Below are 20,583 nucleotides of genomic sequence, written 5' to 3' on the forward strand. Positions count from 1 at the left end.
CAGTATTGACGGGTTAGTGTAAGTCCCTGATTGTCCTGGCTTGTCCCGTGGTTGTGTAGGTGATTCCGAAGCGGTTCAGGAAAATGCTATTTGTACCATTCTTGAAATTTTTATGGCGTTCTGCAATGACCTCAAGACAAAAAAATTTAAAAATTAAACCAGTGCAGACCTCTGTATAGATTCCTGAGTAGTCTCAAATTTCCATATGTTCAAACAGAAGGAAATAACCATCACTGAACTTTCTGGAACTCAAAAGATTGGACATGCAATGGTCACATTGGAGAATAAAATCAATATGATGGAGGCACCAGAAGACAAAGGTAATTTTATAGATTTTTGGCTTCCCAAAGTTCAGAGGAAAGGTGGGTGTTGTGTGTCTGAGCTGGGAAGGTGGGCCACATGTGTATGGGTGGACATGAGGGTCCAAGTGTCCTCAGCACTCTCTTCAGGGTGAGCGACCAGGGTGTGGACTGAAGGACAGACAGGGTGCCTGGAAGGTGCACGTGTTTTAACCTTGGGGAGGGTGAAAGGACAAACCATCTTTAGACTGGAAGAGAAAACTGAGACAGGAGTGGGAAGGGGTAGGCGAGTTATGTGAGACACACGAGTATGTGTAGAAAAGCGAGACGTGAACTTGGGCTCTAAGAACTGGCCTGAGTGAGTTGTTCTCCATGAACCGGGTCCTGAGAACCTGGTGCGGGTAGGACTCATCTCACTGGGAGGGCTAAGGAAATGCTGCAGGTGGATAGTTTGGATTTCCAGACTGGAGGGTGCTGGGAAATTCTGCATTGGATCCCTGAAGAAGTGAGGTGGTTTGTCAGGATCTAGAGCAACAAGCCAGGAGGAACAGGATGGTATGAGACAGAGGACTGGACACAACAAACAGGTCCTTTCCCTTCATGATACACGCAAGGTGGACCACGGGTTGTGCTTCATTCTATAAGTTCCCGGATTCAAGAACGCCTACCACGCGGTATTATGGATGAGCCCTGCCATGGGTTTGCGGATGAGCAGGAGAAATACAGATGTGAGCATCTTGACACTAAAAATTTGCAGATTTATAATTTATTAATTTTTTTTAATGTTTATTTATTTTTGACAGAGAGAGAGACAGCACGAGCAGGGGAGGGACAGAGAGAGAGGGAGACACAGAATCTGAAGCAGGTTCCAGGCTCCGAGCCATCAGCACAGAGCCTGACACGGGGCTCAAACTCACAGACCGCGAGATCGTGACCTGAGCCGAAGTCGGACGCCCGACCGACTGAGCCACCCAGGCTTATGCAGACTTATGATTTAAAACAAAAATGATGATGCCCTGAATTACTGACTATACTTTATTGCATCTGGGTGATTATAGAAAGGGAATGGGGAGGAGTGGGGCTTTGTACTTGGCCTGGTTCTATTCAAGATGCTTTCAAAATGTCTAAACATCCTCTGTATTGCACGCAAGACCTCATGGTGTTCACAGAACTTGTGTAGGTGACTGGGCTCGGCATTCAAGGCCACCCATGGTTTGGGGCCTGCCCACCCTCAAAGATGCCTTTTCCCACACTCACCTAACTTGCCTGGGTGATCACGCCTATGATGGGCTTTGACCTTTCACACATCTGAGTATTTTCTCGGCGGTTCTTCCATTTGAAAAGCTCTTCATCTCTCTTCACCAGGGTTGCTCATCTTCTTGATGCAAATGGGCAGCATCTCCAGCTCGGAGGTTTGTCCTGAGGATCGATTAGACAATTAAGGCAAAGCTCTTATCACTAATATCCAGCAGGGAGTTGATGGTTAGTGAATATGAGCTGCTGTATCATCACGGCTGTTATCTGGAGCTTGGATTGTGCTCATAATCTGGGCTTTGCTGTACATACGAGCGGTCTGACCTCAAAGACGACTGAAACTGTGATTCAGTGTTTACCTAGAATGTCAGGATGGTAAGGGTTCTCATGGGAATCAGATGAGACAAGATGTAAAAAATTGGCATGTGGGGGGTTGCCAATTCTTTGGCTCAGTCGGTTAAGTGTCTGACTTCGGCTCAGGTCATGATCTCGCGGTCCGTGAGTTCCAGGCCCGCGTCGGGCTCTGTGCTGATGGCTCGGAGCGTGGAGCCTGCTTCGGATTCTGTGTCTCCCTCTCTCTCTGCCCCTCCCTCACTCGTGCTCTGTCTCTCAAAAATAAAATAAACATTAAAAGATTTTTTTTGAAAAAGTGCCATGTGGAGAACACTTAATAGATATGAAGTGTCATCATTATTATTACTTGTATTAGTCAAGTTGGGTGGCCATAACAACATCTCACTGCCTGCAAAGCTTAAGCAACAGACAGCTATGCCTCCCGGTTCTGGCAGGGGCTGTCATCTTGCTGTGGGCTCACACGGCCTTTCCTTCTCCGAGACAGGGAGAGAATGAGCTTGCTAGTGTCTCTTCTGATGAAGGCACAAAGTGCCTTCAGATCGGGGCCCTACCCTGTGGCCTCAGGGAACCTTAATTCCTTCTGTAATGGCCCTGTCTCCAAATACAGTCCACACTGAGGGTTAGGGCTTCGACACAGGAATTTTGACCCGCACATTTAATTTACTTTTAGAGTACCTCACTTTGAGACAAGCGTTCAGTCCAAAGCCCTAGGATCATTGCTTCGTTATTATGTCCTACATGGATATCAGTCTAATTTGTCAGCCTTTCCTCTCTTCCCGGAAACGCTTTTCCCTCTGTATTTGCTGAGCATTATGTTCATTATGCATGTATTTCCCACTAGAGAGATTTAAGTTATTTGCATCTTGTTACCCCCAATATCAGTCATGCTATCGGAAATACCCCAACTCTGCAGAGAGCCCGTGTCTGCTCGTTGACTCTCTGATGCTTTCAATTTTTGCGTGGTTGGCTTTGGATATTTGTGTTGCCACGTCTTCACGTTTACTGATTTATTCCTTTCTGTGTCATATCTGCTGTCACTGCCCTCCAGTTATTTTTCTACACAGACGTGGTAGTTTTCATTTCTAGCAATTCAGTTTAGGGTTCTTTTTTTATATCTTCTGTCTCTTGTACTTAGGCTGTGATCTATTTCCTTGAATTTATCAGATAAAGTTGTCATAAGCATATGAATGCCTTTTACACTATTATTCTGTCGTCAGGACCATTTTCTGATTGATTTTCCTCTTTGTGCTACTTTTCCTGTCTGGAGATTTTTAACAAGATCCCCGAGGACACCGTGGTTTTACCTTTTTGGGTTCTGTATTTCCTTTTACTGTGGACAGGTCTTTATTTTCATTCAATTAAGTTACATTGAAACAGTGCAGTAATATTTTTAGACTTGCTTTTAAGCTTTGTTAAACCGAACCAGATCAGCATTTAGTGTGGGACGTATTTTCCCCACCATTGAAGCAAAAGCCTCCCGTGGGTTTACCCTTCCCAATCCTCTCTGTAGTATGATAATTTTCCACTTTGTTTGGCAGAAACAGAAACCATCCCAGCCTTGTGTGAGTTCTGATGATTGATGGTTCCACCCGCTCTTTCTGGGTGGTTCTCTCCCAAGCTCTAGGTATTTTCCTTATATGTGTGCACTAGCCAGTTATTCTGCTCCTGGGTTTCCCCATGGACTATGGAGATCACGTGCCAGGCCGCTCTCGTGTCCATGGAGATGGACTCTGTCATTCCCGTTCTCGCCAAGCCCCCACTCCCTGTTCTGACGACAGGGTAGTCATCAGACTCCACCTGCATCCATCCCCCAGTTGCCATGACCCGGGATCCCCTTACAGGCAGGATGCAGGTGCTCTAACCACATACTTTCCCTCTCTCATGGAGCCTTAAGGTCTGGAAACCATTGTTTCATATGTTTCGCCTTCATTTTCTTTAGTTTGTTTAAATTGAGGGCAAATGTGCTTCCTGGTCACTCCACCTTATCAGAAACATAAGTCTTTCGGTAAATATCATGCTGATTGAGGACAATGAAAACCAGATAGTAAGAATACCAGGGCTTTCCAAACAAAACAGTGTAGAAAATCCCACTTTGTAGTTCCAATGGGATGTTTTAGTTTTTTTAAGTGTATTTATTTTGAGAGAGAAGGAGAGAGAGAGAGAGAGGGAAAGCAAGCGAGAGGGCATGAGTAGGGGAGGGGCAGAGAGAGGGGGAGAGAGAATCCCAAGCAGGCTCTGCATTCTTACCACAGAGCTGGAAGCGAGTCTCGAACCCAAGAACCATGAGATCATGACCTGAGCCAAGACCAAGGTGTCCCTCCGAGGGGACGTTTTAGCGTAAACCAGACTATCTGGGGAAAGTACCAATATTTGAACTGCATCTAAATTAAGTAGCAACACTTAATGTCAAAGCGTCCAGCCTAGGGTTTGCCCCAGATGAACGGCATTGTGGTAGTGAGCCGTGGTGATGTTTCTACAATTCTGTGCGTTTCCTTCATTGAAGTCCACGTATCTTTCTGAACCCACAATTGTTCTTGAATTGCTAAGCATACAGTCACAGAGGTTTCAACGCGACCTAGTTGGAGCACTGAGTTGTCTTTTCCTTTCTTTGTCTGAGGGAAACAGGCTTAAGAATGCGATTCTGTTACGAAGCAGAGTGTGGATATAACTAGCTCCAATACAATTTTTATGAATCGGAAATCAATATCAAAACACAGGTTATTTGCCGTGTGTAGGTATTTCCAAGACACATTTCCAAGATCTGAAGAGTTAAGCTTCATTTTGCGGGAAGGTTCTCGGAAGAACATTCCTCAGGTAGATTCCTTCCACCGCCACATCTTTACCCTACTTTTAAATAATGAAGCCATGCAAATTGTTTTTCATGCATATGGATGAGAACATTCAATTAGTTTTCAATTATGTACCTGACTGCTTTTAAGAAACTCCCAATTTGTACCGTGCTACCACCAACTCCTTCCTTTTCTTTTTAAACCTTAACCAGTTTTAAAAGATTGTCTGGCAATATTCCAGCATCTCCTGAACTGAGGAAGGGAGAGTTTGTGAGGGTTTGAGATAAGTCTAGCAGTGCTCATGCACTGTCGTTTGGACTCCCTGTTTTGCCTATTGGATTCAATTTAATTAGTGGCACTATTAACAAGGGAGTATAAAAAACATCTCAAGGGGTTCACAGTCTGGTGAATAAGACAGACAACTAGTAGGAAAGGTGAACGGAGGTTCCTAGGAGAGCACAGAGGCGGGTCATCCTATTTAGACTGGACACCAGGAGACACATCCACAGACTTGTTCGTTCAATAACTCACGCCTTCCTTATAATCCACAAACATTTGTACCGTGCTGGCATGTGCCGGGCGAAGAGCTGAGGACTGAAGGGATGGGAGCATGAAGGTGAATCAGTCGTGACTCCCACCTGCTGGAAGTCTACCTAGGGAACCGCGACTGATCGTAATGATTGCAATGCAAGTTCTCTTTTGTTACACGCTGGCTCTATGGCCGGCCCTTTTATGTGCCTTCCCTGGTCCGGTCTCCCCCACAATGCTGTCCGGGAGGTGTCAATATGTCCATTTCACCGAGGACGTGATGGAAAAGAAAATGACGCTCGGAAAATTACTGAGGAAATAGCAGGGCCGCAGCTCAAACCAAAAGCGATTTGACTCTACCACGGTGACATTTTTTCGCCCTTTCTCAAGATTTCTGTCCTAAATTAGTGCCTTCAAACTGCCTGAAGAAGAAAGCAAAGTGCAAAAATGAATAGGGATAAAATGGGCCATATCTGCTGTCCTTGGCTTCTCTTTTCGTAGGGCGTACCATGTCCACCTGCCCACCTGCCCACCTGCCCACCTGGCCACACAGGCTTCCTTCACTCCTCCAGGCACATTCTTACCTTAGGCCCTTTGATTCACTGCCTTGTCTTCCTGGGAAGTTCTTTTCTCAGACACCCGCAAGGCCACCACACTTACTCGCCACAAGTCATTGTTTAAACACCACCTTGCTAAACTCCCCCATGACCACACTTCAGAATTACATGTGTTGTGTGGGCATTGGCTTCCTAGGGTTGCTGTAAAAAGTCATCACGGACAGGATGGCTTAAAACAACAGACATTTAGTCTCTTACTGGAGTCCAAAGTGAAGTTTGAGGCAACACCATGCTCTCTCTGAAGGGTCTAGGGTTCTTCCTGTCTCTTCCTAGCTTCTGGGGGCCCCAGAAATCTTCACTGTTCCTTGGCTTGTAGCTACATCAGTCCAACCTCTGCCTTTATGATTGGATGGCATCTCCCCCTGTGTGTCTGTGCCTTTGCGTCCTCTCCCGTTCCTATAATGACATTAGTCATTGGATTTAGAGCCCACATTCATCCAATATAACCTTATCTTAACCTAGTTACATCTATTAAGTGTGCTGACCCTATTCCCAAATAAGTGCATTTGAGGTCCCAGGGGGACATAAATTTGGTGGGGGACATTGATTCAAACCACTGCAGTGTAACAGACATGTACCAATCACATGTTGACTGAAAGACTGAGTGAATGCTCTGTGATATGTATCTTTTTTAAAAATGTTTATTTTATTTTATTTTTTTGAGAGAAAGAGACAGACCGTGAGGGGGAGAGGGACAGAGAAGGGGAGACACAGAATTGGAAGCAGAACCTAGGCCCTGGGCTGTCAGCACAGAGCCCGACGCAGAGCTCGAACACATGAACTTCAGATCATGACCTGAGCTGAAGTCGGACGCTTAACTGACTGAGTCACCCAGGCGCCCCTTCGATGTGTATCTCGGGCTCTTCCTTCAAGGGTATCATGGGCCATGAAGCTCTGACCATGGCCCCTTGATTGAAGAAACGAGTCCAACTGGTTCCAACCTTACTGTGTCCATGCCTTTAATTCTGGGCTTGGCTATGTAGCTCGTTTCAGCCAAAGACACATTTGCAAATGGGGTGCAAACTGGCACGTGCTTGTGTTTTAAGGCTTGTGTGTGGTCCTTGCGTGAGCCCACCATCTGAATGTCTTTCTGGAGGATGCGCATCCTTGTGAACGTCGAAGGATTATTGTACTTTATTTATTTATTTTTTTTATTTTTTAAAGATTATTTTATTATTTATTTTGAGGGAGAGAGAGAAAGAGAGAGAGAGCAGGGAAGGGGCAGAAAGAGAGGGAGAGAGAGAATCAGAAGGAGGCTGCATGCTCTCAGCACAGAGCCCAATGTGGGGCTCGATCTCATGACCATGAGATCATGACCTGAGCTGAGATCGAGAGTTGGATGCTTAACTGACTGAGCCACCCAGGCTCCTCAGGTTATCCTACTTTATTAAGAATATATGTCCATGTCTCTATATACAGCTCTATCTATATCTTCATCCTACTGATTCAGTAATTAACCTTCTTTTAATTTTACTAAAGTCTACCAAGTAGAGACATCTAATTTAAGGTATAGGACCCATCTAAGGCTTAATTATCCTGATTATTACATGCACTGCACATAATTTCTAAGATTGAAGATTTTAATAGAATTACCATTTTGAGATTCCTTTGAGTAATTTTGAAACAGATTCACTTTTTTTTTGCCAAGGGGATTGTCATACACAAAGGAGGAAATTTACATTGCTGTCATCAGATGGCCGGTAGTTCTGTGTATATGTGCATTCATTCAGTTCTGGGAGGGAGGGTCCTGTGATAGCTCTTGCAATAATTTCAGGGATAATTACCTTCTATAAAAATTGCAAGAGCTAATTAAAATTTCATCAGATAGAACTTTCAGCGTTGTTTTTAGGTAGGAAAATGTCCTCGCAGATGAAAAGTGTGTCTGCCAAAAGTCTAATATAATCAATAGTGTTAGAAAAATGCACGAAAGTGACGAGGTGCTGCCATTTTCAGTGAAATGAATTTTCAGAGGCTTCATCTTTTCCTGGGATTTTGTTTTAGAGACAAAAGCCAAAACGCCTCGCTGAAACTTGAATACCGCTCAGTTGCTGATCGGTAACCGTGCAGTAACCATAAAGCAGCTCGATCCACTTGCTGGAATGAAAACTGTGTCTGAGAAGATGCACATTCATCCTCATGCGATTTTTCTCAGGGAGAGAAGTTGCCTCATGGATTCAAGAGAGGAGGCCAGACTTCCTGAAGAGCTCGGGATTCAAGCAGTCCCGTGCCCACCCTGGGGACAGCCCCGCTGAGGGCACGCTGCTCCTGGAGGGGTCTGAGCCTGGCAAGATCACCACCAAAAGGTCAGCTTACCCGGGTCTTTGGAATACAGTGGCTTGAAGGTCAGCTCTTAATGAATAAGTGCTTGGAGCACACATTTACTACATTTACCTCTATTGCAACTAACAGGTTGTCAATGTGCACACATGTAGGAGTTTGTCCAAAAAAGGTGTGGGTTTTTTTTTTTTTTTGCATAGTTTCACCAGAAAAGTTACAATGCCTGCGTAGTAAGATCACCGAAATTCATTTCTCTGTCTTGTCACCCTTTACTACGAAGGCAGCAGGAAAGAACATTGTGGGTTTTGTTGGCGTGTGCTGTGTTTTGAGTGACTTTGTTCTGCCTGGATGTTTGATGTTGGGTTTGTGACGCCTCTGTCAGGCACGGTTGTCAGGCTGGGATGCCGCACTTTCCGATTTAAAGCATCTTACCTGTTGGTAAAGACGAGCCGTTTTGTTTTTTTTCTTGCCATTTGGCCGGGGAGGGGGTTGAGACCAAACCTCAGAAAATGCTGACATTGTACCCTCTTTGTGAATTCTAAACTAATGCTCACTGGTGTGGGGGCCTCTGCACACCTTTCTGCGCCCAGGCCCGAGCGGTCCAGAGGCAGGCTGGACTCGGCTGTATGATGAGGCGGGGGACCCTGTGGTGGGCATTGGACGGTCTGACCTGTTGCAACCAGTAACAGGAGCGTAGGCATTCCTGAGTGTGGTATGGAAGGCGGACGGAGCGCCCTAAACTTCAGAGGGATGTGGCTCCTGTCTCTAGTGTATGACATAAAATAGATACATATATAAAACTTAGGGTGGAGAAGGTGAGATGTGGAGTCTGCATTAGAAAGAGATTCCTGGGGCACCCGGCTGGCTCAGTTGGTCAAGCGTCCGACTCTTGGTTTTGACTCAGGTCATGACCTCACGGTTGGTGAGTTCGAGCCCTGAGTTGGGCTCTGTGTTGACAGCAGAGAACCTGCTTGGGATTTCCTCTCTCTCTCTCTCTCTCTCTCTCTCTGCCTCTCCCCTGCTCATTTTCTCTCTTTCTCTCTCTCTCTCAAAATAAATGGATAAAAACAAAAACCAGAAATAGATTCCTTTCTCTGGGAGCAAGACTTATTACAAAATACTGCAAAAGAATGTTTTATCCTAATTACTATCATTTTGTGAAACTTGCTATGAGCCAGGTGTGTGCTGTGCTGTCCGTATATTATTTCTTTCCATGTTGTGACGTGCCTGCTGGACAGACAAGAATGTAGCCATTTTACCAATGTGACAACTGAGGATCAGAGAGGAAACGTTTCAAGGATCATGCAGCTGGGAGCTTGCCTGGTAAATGTGAACATGGCAGTGGGTTTCCTAATTCCATTCTCTTAACTTCTCTGCTGTTTTGCTTTACTTTTAGGCAGACATTTAGTGTCTTTTTTATGCTTAATATTTATCTTCAAATTCTGTGTGTTTTTCCTTTAATTATTCGGTGTGATAATAGGCAGAAGCCACAAACCACTACAGTGATACTGGTGAACTTCAGAGAGGCTAGTGAATTTCTGGGGGTCATGCTCGTCACCAGAAAAGAATGTGACCTGAGTTCTCTCCACCCACGAACCTTGCCCTGCGTATCACGGCGTTCCCAAGGCAGCCTGGTCTAGAGTGAAATTATATTGTCCGTACTTTATGGGGTTCATGGTTCATTGGAGACCTTATGTGAAGATCTTGAGTAACAGTGCCTACTTTTGTTTTGCTTTGTTTTCCCCTAAGATCCTTCAATAAGAGAAGTGCTAGGAGGCGTGTTTCAGGCAGGGAGGCCAGAAGGAGTCAGACGCAGTGAAGTGTTGACACTTTGGACAATAATTTCCCTCGGTTGGGATCTTCAGCAAATTAATTAAGCTCTCTGATCTCCAGGTCTCCCATTCTGCCCCAGCTTCATTTGGAACAAGAACAACACAGGAGACGCCCACTGCTGGAACTGCTTTCAGGGAACCCTCACATCCCCTGATAATATGTTTTGCTCGAGGAAGTTGAACTCATAGATAACAAAAATCAAATGAAATGATTACTGTTGATCATTCTGAGATCTGATAACACGGGAAAATGGCAAAACAAATATTCTTAGGTAAAGGACATTTCTTTTTTAAAAAATATTTATTTATTTATTTATTTATTTATTTATTTATTTATTTTGAGAGAGAGAGAGAGAGAGAGAGAGAATCCCAAGCTGGCTCAGCACTGTCAGCGCAGAGCCCGACACGGGGCTCAAACCCACGAACTGTGAGATCATCACCTGAGCTGAAATCAAGAGTTGGACGCTTAACTGACAGAGCCACCCAGGCGCCCTGATAAGGAGACATTTCTATGATAAAGGAAATCAACCATATTCATATGTCATGTAGAGTTATGGATCCGTTGGTTCCATAACCAATGGGTTGTTTTGCTTGTTGCTTGTTTATATTTCTTTTCTGCTAATTTACAAAAAGAACGTCAAGTAACATATTCATACACTTGTAGATCAGGGGGTGGAATCTGGAACGGCCATGAAAACATTAAAAAGAACAGATTCTGACATTTCACTGAGAAAGGCGTCATGCATTATTTCATATTCTAGAAATACAATAGCATTTGATGAATGTCAGCATGTGCCACCAGAGACCATTGTCTCCGACGCCGGTGCTGTGAACTGACTCCTTTGTTCCTCCTGCTGTCTTGGAAATCACAAGAACAGGTACACTTGTGGAAGCAAACATCACCATCAGTTACTCTCTCTGTGTCCTCGTGCTTTTGAGCCGTCACACAGCCCCACAAAGATACTCGCCTGACTTCGAATTGCAAAAGGTTCCCGATTACATTTAATAAGAAAGTGTTGTACCAGGAGCATATTGTGCTGTGGTCCACAACACATCCCTCCACACATGTTATAACAAGGGCGTTTTAATCAGTTGCTCAGATGCTACCCTGAATATATTCAGCGCATAAAAAAAGAATGTATCTGGAGTGCCTGGGAAGCACAGTCGGTTAAGTGTCTGACTTCAGCTCAGGTCGTGATCTCACGGTTCGTGGGTTCGACTCCCGTGTCAGGCTCTGTGCCGACAGCTCAGAGACTGGAGCCTGCTTCAGATTCTCTGTCTCCCTCTCTCTCTCTGCCTCTGCCCCACTCATTCTCTGTCTCTCAAAAATAAATAAACACACACAAAAGAATATGGATCCGTAAGGCATCTCTATAAATTGTACAAGAGCAAAAAGCTCTACAAAGCACTTAACTTTGAGCTTTTTAAGTAAAACTTATACTCATGGATGGTGCGGTAAACATGGCTGCATTTAACATTTCTGGTCTGTTTTTGAACCAGTTTGGATCAGTTGTGATCCAATAAGAATCTGTCTTTAGTTCGACTCAAAACGCGTCCTAGGTTTAAGGTGTTTACGCAAAAATGGTATCTGTTCACCCAACACTGATACCCTGCATCTCTCCTCGGTCCTGGCCAGAGCAGTGATTCGGGCAGCGGGGAGCCTGCATGGAGACTGCGTGAAGGCACAGATCACGGCCACGGCTCTGTGTCCACCTGGCCACAGCACAAACACCTTGCATTTGAACGGCCTGCTTAGCACTTTGCTGTGAGTGACAAGACAGTAGTGTTTCCTTCCTCTTGTTTGTAACAGACTGTCCGACGCCTGGTGGATGCTCAGTATATTTTCCTGAATGGAAGTTAACTGCCAGCGGTGCAGCAAGTTTGAATATCCAGCGTCCCGTGAGCTAGCGGGATGGGCTGCAGAAGCGCTCTGGTCTGAATTGTCTTTTCCTTTCCCCAGACTGATTTTTAATCTCAGTAGCAGTGTTTTCCTCAGTTACACAGAGGAAGTTACGGCTTAACACAAGTGCACCTGTCAGTGCCACAGATTAGAACTTCCATCCCCAGGTAAACAAAACTCGAGAGGTCGGTCGTGGGGCCTGCTTTGTTTTTATTTTTGTTTATTTATATTTTTTTTTAAAGAGAGAGAGTAGGTGGGGGAGGGGCAGAGGAAGAGGGAGAGAGAGAATCTCAAGCGGGCTCCACGCTCGTTGCGGAGCCTGACGCGGGGCTCAATCTCACGACCCTGGGATCATGACCTGAGCCAAAATCAAGAGTCAGACGCTCAACCGGTCAAGCCACAGAGGTGCCCCTGGGGGGCTGCTTTAGACTTGTCTGGGTAACAGAGACCTTGTGTTTGGACAAGTAGCCATGGTGAAGCTCATTTATAAAATTGTTATGGGGTTGGTTCCTTACTTTTCAGTAAATCCTGAGGAGAAAAGTCATTAAAATTCACATAGCTTGGGTCTGTAAACTTACTTAGAGAAACACAGGAATCCCCTCCACCACATGCTGACTGGAGACGCCGCTGGAGGCGAAGGGGTGCACCAGGGAGCACCTCCACCAGGTGAGGGCCTCCATCAGTTGTTTTGGTTTGTGCTCTCCCAACAGCAGAGGCGAGATGAGCAGTTCTGAGATAAGTATTTGGGCGCAAGTAGCTTCGGTGGCCGGAGATGTGTGTGGGAGACGATGAAGGACATCACGGAGGGAGGGAGGAAGCCAGCAAGAGGGGAACCCAGCGTGGAACACACCGTGTGGGTGGCTCGGTCCCGTGGGGCTGCTGGGCCACAAGGAACACGCCCAAGACCAACAGCATTAGCTGCCTCTGCCTTGTCTCAGTCTGATAATGATCTCGGAAGGTACGTCTTCTTGCTCTGTTATTATGACAGGAAAAGTCAGAACGGCTCACTGACTTGTCCCAGTCCATGCATTCCGTGACGGAGAGAGCTAAGCTTCACGCCCAACTGTGAAGAAATCAGTGATTCTGCCTTCTCTTTGTGCTGTATCTACTGCACAGGGATTACATAGGGAATTCCAGAATCCTTTTTTTTTTTTTAATTTTTTTAACGTTTATTTATTTTTGAGACAGAGAGAGACAGAGCATGAACGGGGGAGGGTCAGAGAGAGAGACACAGAATCTGAAACAGGCTCCAGGCTCTGAGCTGTCAGCACAGAGCCCGACACGGGGCTCGAACTCACGGACCGCGAGATTGTGACCTGAACCGAAGTCGGACGCTCAACCGACTGATCCACCCAGGCGCCCCAGAATCCTTTTTTTTAATGTTTCTTTTTGACACACACACACACACACACACACACACACAGAGGGCTAGGGAGGGGCAGAGAGAGAAGCTGAGAGAAAAATCCGAAGCAGAATCCATGCTCAGTCCAGAGCCCGATGTGGGGCTCGATCCCATGACCTCAAGATGGCGACCTGAGCCAATATCAAGAGTTGGATGCTCAACCGACTGAGCCACCCAGGCGCCCCCAGAATCATTTATCAAAACTCAGCTACATAAAAAGATGCTTCACTCAAAGCCTGAAACACAGAAGGACAATGATATTCCATTATTCTGGCACCATGACAGCACCTGAATCCAATGACTGATGTCTCTGTAAGGCAATTACTAGTAATTTCATGCATAAGATTTGAGAGGAGGAGGGATTTGATTTAGGTATTAACAGACCTCTTGAAAGGAAAGCAAATGTGGGGACGTTAATTAGAAGAAGTGGAGTTTATACAGAAAGAAATTTTTTTAAAAGCATGTGTTAGTTCATCATATGGTTTAAAAGCATCCTCATCATTTTTATTTGCTATTTTTTTAAAGTAATTCTGGGCCCTTTTTTTTTTAATTTTTTTTTTAACGTTTATTTATTTTTGAGACAGAGAGAGACAGAGCATGAACAGGGGAGGGGCAGAGAGAGAGGGAGACACACAATCTGAAACAGGCTCCAGACTCTGAGCGGTCAGCACAGAGCCCGACGCGGGGCTCGAACTCACGGACCGTGAGATCATGACCTGAGCCGAAGTCGGATGCTTAACCGACTGAGCCACCCAGGCGCCCCAATTCTGGGCTCTTTAAAAGAGATTGGGACCCCTGGGTGGCTCAGTAGGTTAAGTGTCCGACTCTTGATTTGGGCTCAGGTTGTGATCTCGTGGTCTGTGGGATCGAGCCCCAAGTCAGGCTCTGCGCTGAGCGTGGAGACTGCTTGGGATTCTCTCTCTCTTTCCCTGTGCTCCTCCCCTGCTCACACTCTCTTTCTCTCCGAAAAAAAAAATAGGCATGCTCTATGATTCCTTCCATGAAATCATTTGAAATTCAACAGTAGCAGTAGAGGGAACTTTCCTTTCCTTGTGAATCCACTACATCTCCCAGTCGCTATGGTAATCCATCCCCAAAGCTGCTTTCCTTAAACGATTTACTTTTTCCTCATTACTTTATTGCACTGCCTGTAAAGTCCACGCGGAGATGTTAGCAGTGGTCCAGGCATAGCTACCGAGCCATACTGATGCCCAGAGAACCTGTCATGCGGGCATGATGGAGAAGGCTCTACCATGGTCAATGGCCACTTTGCCTTCTGGCGGTTGTCATAAAAACACACCTTAGAGGGGTAACAGCTCTTCCCACCAGGACTTTTTTTTTTCTTGTAATTGGAATCTCTGGTAATTGAGATGCTGAGCTAGGAGTTGGTGCCCGAGGGTAGGAATGTGAGGAAGGAAGTTCTGAGCCCAGATGCTAATGGCGCCCGCCTGACCGCAGCTTGAGAAGCCAGTGGATCCTGTTATTTTGTGGTGGGAAGAGAGCGGTCTCTCTTGTAGACTGGGCTCACAGCCCCGGATGCCGCAGGGGCAGGACTGAGTGCCTCAAAATGAAGGCACTGGGGCTCGATTTGTTGAGGAAGTCGAGTTGGTCTTTGGTAACAGCAAAACCCGTGCACCTGCTTTATCTGGGCAGTGAGACTGGGTGTTTCATTGAGGAGACTCCTCTCTTGTTTCTGGCTGCCCAGAAGCCCCCACCCGTGTCCGTCCTCCAGACGTAGCACAAGGCAGGAGATCTCATGGGATATATTTTGCCACGGACCTTTCCCTTGAAGGAAACTTAATTTCTTACATTTGTTCCCTCATCTTTCAAAAATTAATTAATTAACTTATTCATTTACTGGTGGTGTAGGCACTTGTCTACAATTCTTCATGGATTTGTGCACGATGTAAATGAAACTGTTGATTATATTTCAATGCAAATAGCAGGCTGGGAGAACAAACAAGACCATGAACCCTATCATCAAAGTAGTGTTACCTTCAGCTCTGTTTATTTGCAAGGATAAGATATCAAGAATATAGGTTTTTGTTTCCATTTAACATGTATTTTTATTTGGTAATCCCTTTGTTGTGTTCATGCATAAATAAGAGAGGTTGAGTTCGGAAAATATTTGGTTTCGGGCAAACAACTAGGTTTTTTTTTTTTTTTGTTTTGTTTTTTTCTCCTATAAACAGCCAGATAGGGCTTTTGTAAATATATGCCTGAGAATTCTCGATTTGAACTTGTGTTTTGTCATTGGTGAGGCTCTGTGAGGCTGAGACCCGTCTCAGATGAGGCCAAGATGGTCTGTGCTGGACGGCCGCCCTCAAGATGTGCTGAGCCCTGGTTGTACACAGCTCTGCTTTTCCTCTCAGCTGGGCCACAGTTTGGTGGCATTCTTCTTGGCGCTCCAACGTCCCTGTCTCTGAGGGTGGGAGTTCTGTTCTATCCGTCTGTGCTTTCCCAGGCCTCACAGAGCGAAATCTCAAAAAAAGGGAGGGGTGAATAAAAAAGTGTGTGGTCACCCCCTCCACACCAGCTCTGCATCTTGTATTGATGTTGTCCTTCTAACACTGGTCCATCTCGGACTAAGTATCCTTTATTTTCATTTTACTGACTCCCTATTTCATTTGGGAAAAGAAAAGCCTTCAAAGCCTCTGGCTTCTTCTCGAGCGATGTATTTTGCAGCAAATCTCTCCAGACTCAACTCCGGGTTGCATAATTTTCATCTGTAGTGTTACCGTACTGGCCACCGTATACCAGGCCAGTCTCCAGCCATTCTTTTCTTCGTGTCAATTGGAGTCTATCTAAATGATTTTGGAGCGCAGTCACCTTCCTGGTGAATCAGTTCTGCCATTTACTGTCCAGCATGTCTTTCTCTGGCACCCAGCACCCTCCACCCGGGGGCCACGTTCCATCGCTTCTGTGTCTCACCGATTCCCCATCCCTGTTGTTGCCTTCGGAAGGTTTGTCTGTTGGTGCAGTGCAGATTCGGGCTTTATAACCCTGTTCACACAGTTCTTGTCCCCCCCTTCTCAGAGAGGTGGCTCTAAAACAAGTAGGGAGGGAGAGATGGAAGGTTCTGGCAACACATTTTGTTTTACATCGGAAATAAAAGATGGATGAGGGCAGGTTAAAAGTTAAAGCTGGGGGTGGGAACACCCAGCTCGAAATCTGGATTCTTCCTCAGCACATGACACCATGCATGACTCAGATGAAGGTTAGAGCTTTCCAGGTTCTGTCTTTGTATCACTTTCCTTGTCTCTCTCGTCACCAGCTCCAGATGTCACTGGTGTATCTGTGCCACCCACAGTTACTCCTCTTGCTTCAATCTCCCTGGTGGCATTTTGTCCGTGCCCTGCCTGGACGCCCCCCAAAAACTCATACAGCTTGAATTCATTACAGTTATCGCCAGATTGGGTTCACCTCCCAAACTGCCTTTCAGATGAACACTTTTCAGTCTGCCTTTCACCGAAGGACTTACAAAAAAAAAAAGAGGGTAAACCACAGGAGAACGAGCGGCGTACTGCAGACTAAGGAGCCGGGCTCTCTTGGTGTTCGGGGTGGGGGGCAGGTGTTCGTTTTAGACTTTGGATAAACATGGTGGGAGCACAAGAGTAATCCAAAATGGAATCAATGTGCAAGGTACGCATTACCAAAAAATGGTAGAAACATCTTTGTATATAAGAGAAGGGGTGGAAACAAATACTTGCATTCAAACCAACCCTCTCCCTCAAAATAGGGCAAGACTGAGAAGAAAAAGAAAAGAACAATAGAAGCGGATGTATTATGGTGGAGAGAAGGTGACATACATCACGAATCAATAAATATAAATGGCCTAAAATACCAATTAAAAGAAAACCAGTAAATCCTTCTCCACATGCTTCCCCAGAAACTCCCACTTACAATGTATATAAGAATGACTTACCTGTAACTCAAGGATACTTGCAAGTAAAGGGGTACACCTGGAAAATGCTCACCCAAGGACCTTGTACGATATAATATTATTAGACAAAATAGGCATTAATTATAAAAGCCTTTGTAGGCATAAAAAGAATAAAACATGAGAAAAGTTTCAGTGCAGCAGGGAAACGTAACTGTAGTAATCTTTAAGGCGTCCAATGAACTCCTATTGATGTATATAAAAATGATATAATTACAAAGAAAACTGTAAAGCATACTATCAAATATAGGGATTAGAACACAATTCCCTTGAATTTCAGCATGCATTTAAATAGCATAACATTTTTGAAGATAAGCATTATTTTTTTAATGTTTTTATTTTTGAGAAAGCCAGAGTGGGAGATGGGCAGAGAGAGAAGGAGACACAGAATCGGAAGCAGGTCAGCTGTGCTGACAGCTCACAGCCCGACGTGGGGCTTGAACCCCCGAACCGTGAGATCATGACCTGAGCTGAAGTTGGATGCCTAACTGATTGAACCGCTCAGGCGCCCCTAAATAGCATAACATTTAAATACACAATTTATACAACATAAATCACTCAGACCTCTTTTCCCACCAGACAAACAGAGAACTTGGGCTCTTCTCAAAGAGTGCATGCAACCTCCAGCTCATCATTGCCTTTATCTTGCATTTCTTCAGAAGCAGAACTTGAGACAAACGTTTGCGTGTGAGGCGTTTACTCATAAGGGCAGGAAACCCTAATAGAGAAATGCAAAGCGAGACGGGGAAAAGCCAAGGGCGTGGTTTGAGGTTGTTGTCAGTGTGGGCAAATGGAGCTAGTCCTGCTGAGAAAGCGTTGGAACCAGTACTGAAAAGGTACACGCGAGTTCTCCCATCGGGATAAGGGAGCCAGGGTGTCGTAGACCATTGACAGTGGTTGAGGGCTGCCCTGTTTCATTCTGGCACATCTATTGCCCCAGTGGGTCGCAGCACAGGTAGGTGATATAGGTGATAGCCCGGGCCATGACCACAGGAAGAAGGAAGCAAGCCTATGGATGAAGAAATCCAGGTGTTAGCACCTGGGAAGAGGGCACCATCCCTGAAGCCGTTAGGAGGAGTGCGTAAGGCTGGGCCAGCGGTAACATTTGCCACAACTACATTCTAACCAATAAAGTAAACTCCAGCACATTTAAGGAAGCTGCTCCATGCCATTTATAATCTCAGATGCAGCGCAGTTAAATTATAATAACAAAGATAGTGGCTAAAATCCACATAAAATAGAAATTTAAATATATATATATATAGTTCTAAATAACTATGCATCAAAGATGAAACCACATAAAGATTTAAAGAAATACTCAGAGGTAAGAGATAATGAAAATATTATGTATAGAAATTTAGGAGATGCGGTGAAGGGAAGATTTAAAGAAAGATTTAGAGGAACGTTTAGCAAAACAAGAGGCTGAAAACTAAGCAGCTAAGTAACTATAGTCCGGCAACATAACCCCAAAGAAAATAGAGGGAGGGAAATAATCATCAAGGCAATAGTGGAAAGTTATGAAACAGAAAACATTCTAGAAAGGCCAATATTGCTAAATGTTTGTTGTTAGGAAAGAAATAAAACTAATGGACTAGATAAATATCCAGGAGGATTAATAAACCACAAGAAAATAAATCACAGATATACAATATTGGGAGCAAAAAGAAACACAACTCTACAGAGAAAAGTTATCCAGTACATTTCAAAACTTATTTTGAACAACTGAGTTTCTTTCAATCAAATAATGGCAGTTTCCTTCAATTTGTAAACGAGTTTTTGGTCCCAGTTTTGTGTACGTAATTAGAGAAAACTCAGCCATTGAGATTAAACGTGACTCTGGAGACGCCGATGCGAGTCCCGCATCACTCTTGTTAATATCAAACAAGGAAACTGACACTGGTGCATGTTAGCTGGATTGCGGACTCGTTCAGTTGTTACCATTTGCACATGCTCTCTTGTGGGTATGTGTGTGTGCAGTTCTACAGAAGGAAATAATTTTTGTAAAGCTCCAATTAAGTAAAATGGACCCATATATTCTTTTTTTTTTTAACATTTTTATTTATTGTTGAGAGAGAGAGAGAGAGAGAGAGACCGAGCACGAGTGGGGGAGGGGCAGAGAGAGAGGGAGGCACAGAATCAGAAGCAGGCTCCAGGCTCTAAGCTGTCAGCACAGAGTCCAACGCGGGGCTCGAACTCACAAACCATGAGATCATGACCTGAGCCGAAGTGGGACGCTTAACCGACTGAGCCACCCAGGCTCCCCACCCATACGTTCTCTAGAGACACATGTGTATGTCATAAAACTATATATCGGAAAAGGAAGATAACGTGGTAGGGCTGGAGATACATAGTTGTAGGAGTTACGGTGAAAACATTTCTAATTACTTTTGTTCTTAGATGGGTCGTGGGTTCACAAGTTTTCATTTTAGTTTTGTTTCTAATTTATATGTGTGAAATGGAAATCCTGTGTGTATCAGTCACCGCGTAATCAAGTATTTCACTGGGAATAGAAGTTGGGAGGCCATTGCTGGTCTCCGCAGGGATCGGTCCCCTTGATGGGTGGCTGGACAGAGATTTTGTGATCACTGGTTTACGAGTGGGTGAGCAGTGAAGGGCGAGCACACAGGTCTGAGTGAGAGCAGACAGGCACCACGGTCTGTGGCCGTGTTTGTGAACCAGTGGAAAGAGTCACTGGAGGAAGGGACACCATGATTATTTGGTTGATGGCTATTGGAGAAGAGGAAGGACAGTGGACCTCCAAATCTTAGTGGGAACTGTTCGCACTGGAGAGCGGGCCGGAGGAGAGTCTGAAGGCACTCGGTGTGAGATGGTACTGTCCTCTTCACAACATGTTGATCGGCTTAGCTGGTGCAGGGACGTGACCTCTCATAGCGTCATATGTCATGAGGGCGCTCCCTCTGTCTACTGGGAGGGAGTTCAGCAGGCTGGGTGGGGGGTACCAAAATGCAGATGTTTAATTGAGATAAGAGGATTCCAGAAGCCGTTCACTTGTATGCCCACTCGGGCCGCACCCCATGCAGTGAGGAGGGGCCTCGTGGATAAGAGGACACAGCACGGCCCAGAGAGTGACACAGACCAGGGTTGATGTCCTGTACACTGAGAGGACGAAGGAGAGAGGTGCTCCCGGACACGAAGTCGTGAAAGAGGTAAGAATGTCAGCCTGGAAACTTGGAGCAGAAGAACCTTGTAGTGCCCCTGGTGCCTCTGACTTAATGCCCTCTAAAAAACATGATCGGCATCTGTATCTGTGTGTCTGTCTATCTACCAATCATCTAGTTGATATTTTTTAAAATATTTTTTAATGGTTATTTATTTTGAGAGAGAGAGAGAGCAAGCAAGCAGGGGAGGAGAAGAGAGAGAGAGAGGGAGA

Source organism: Panthera leo, chromosome A2 (genome assembly GCF_018350215.1).
Source record: "Panthera leo isolate Ple1 chromosome A2, P.leo_Ple1_pat1.1, whole genome shotgun sequence".
NCBI lineage: Eukaryota > Metazoa > Chordata > Mammalia > Carnivora > Felidae > Panthera > Panthera leo.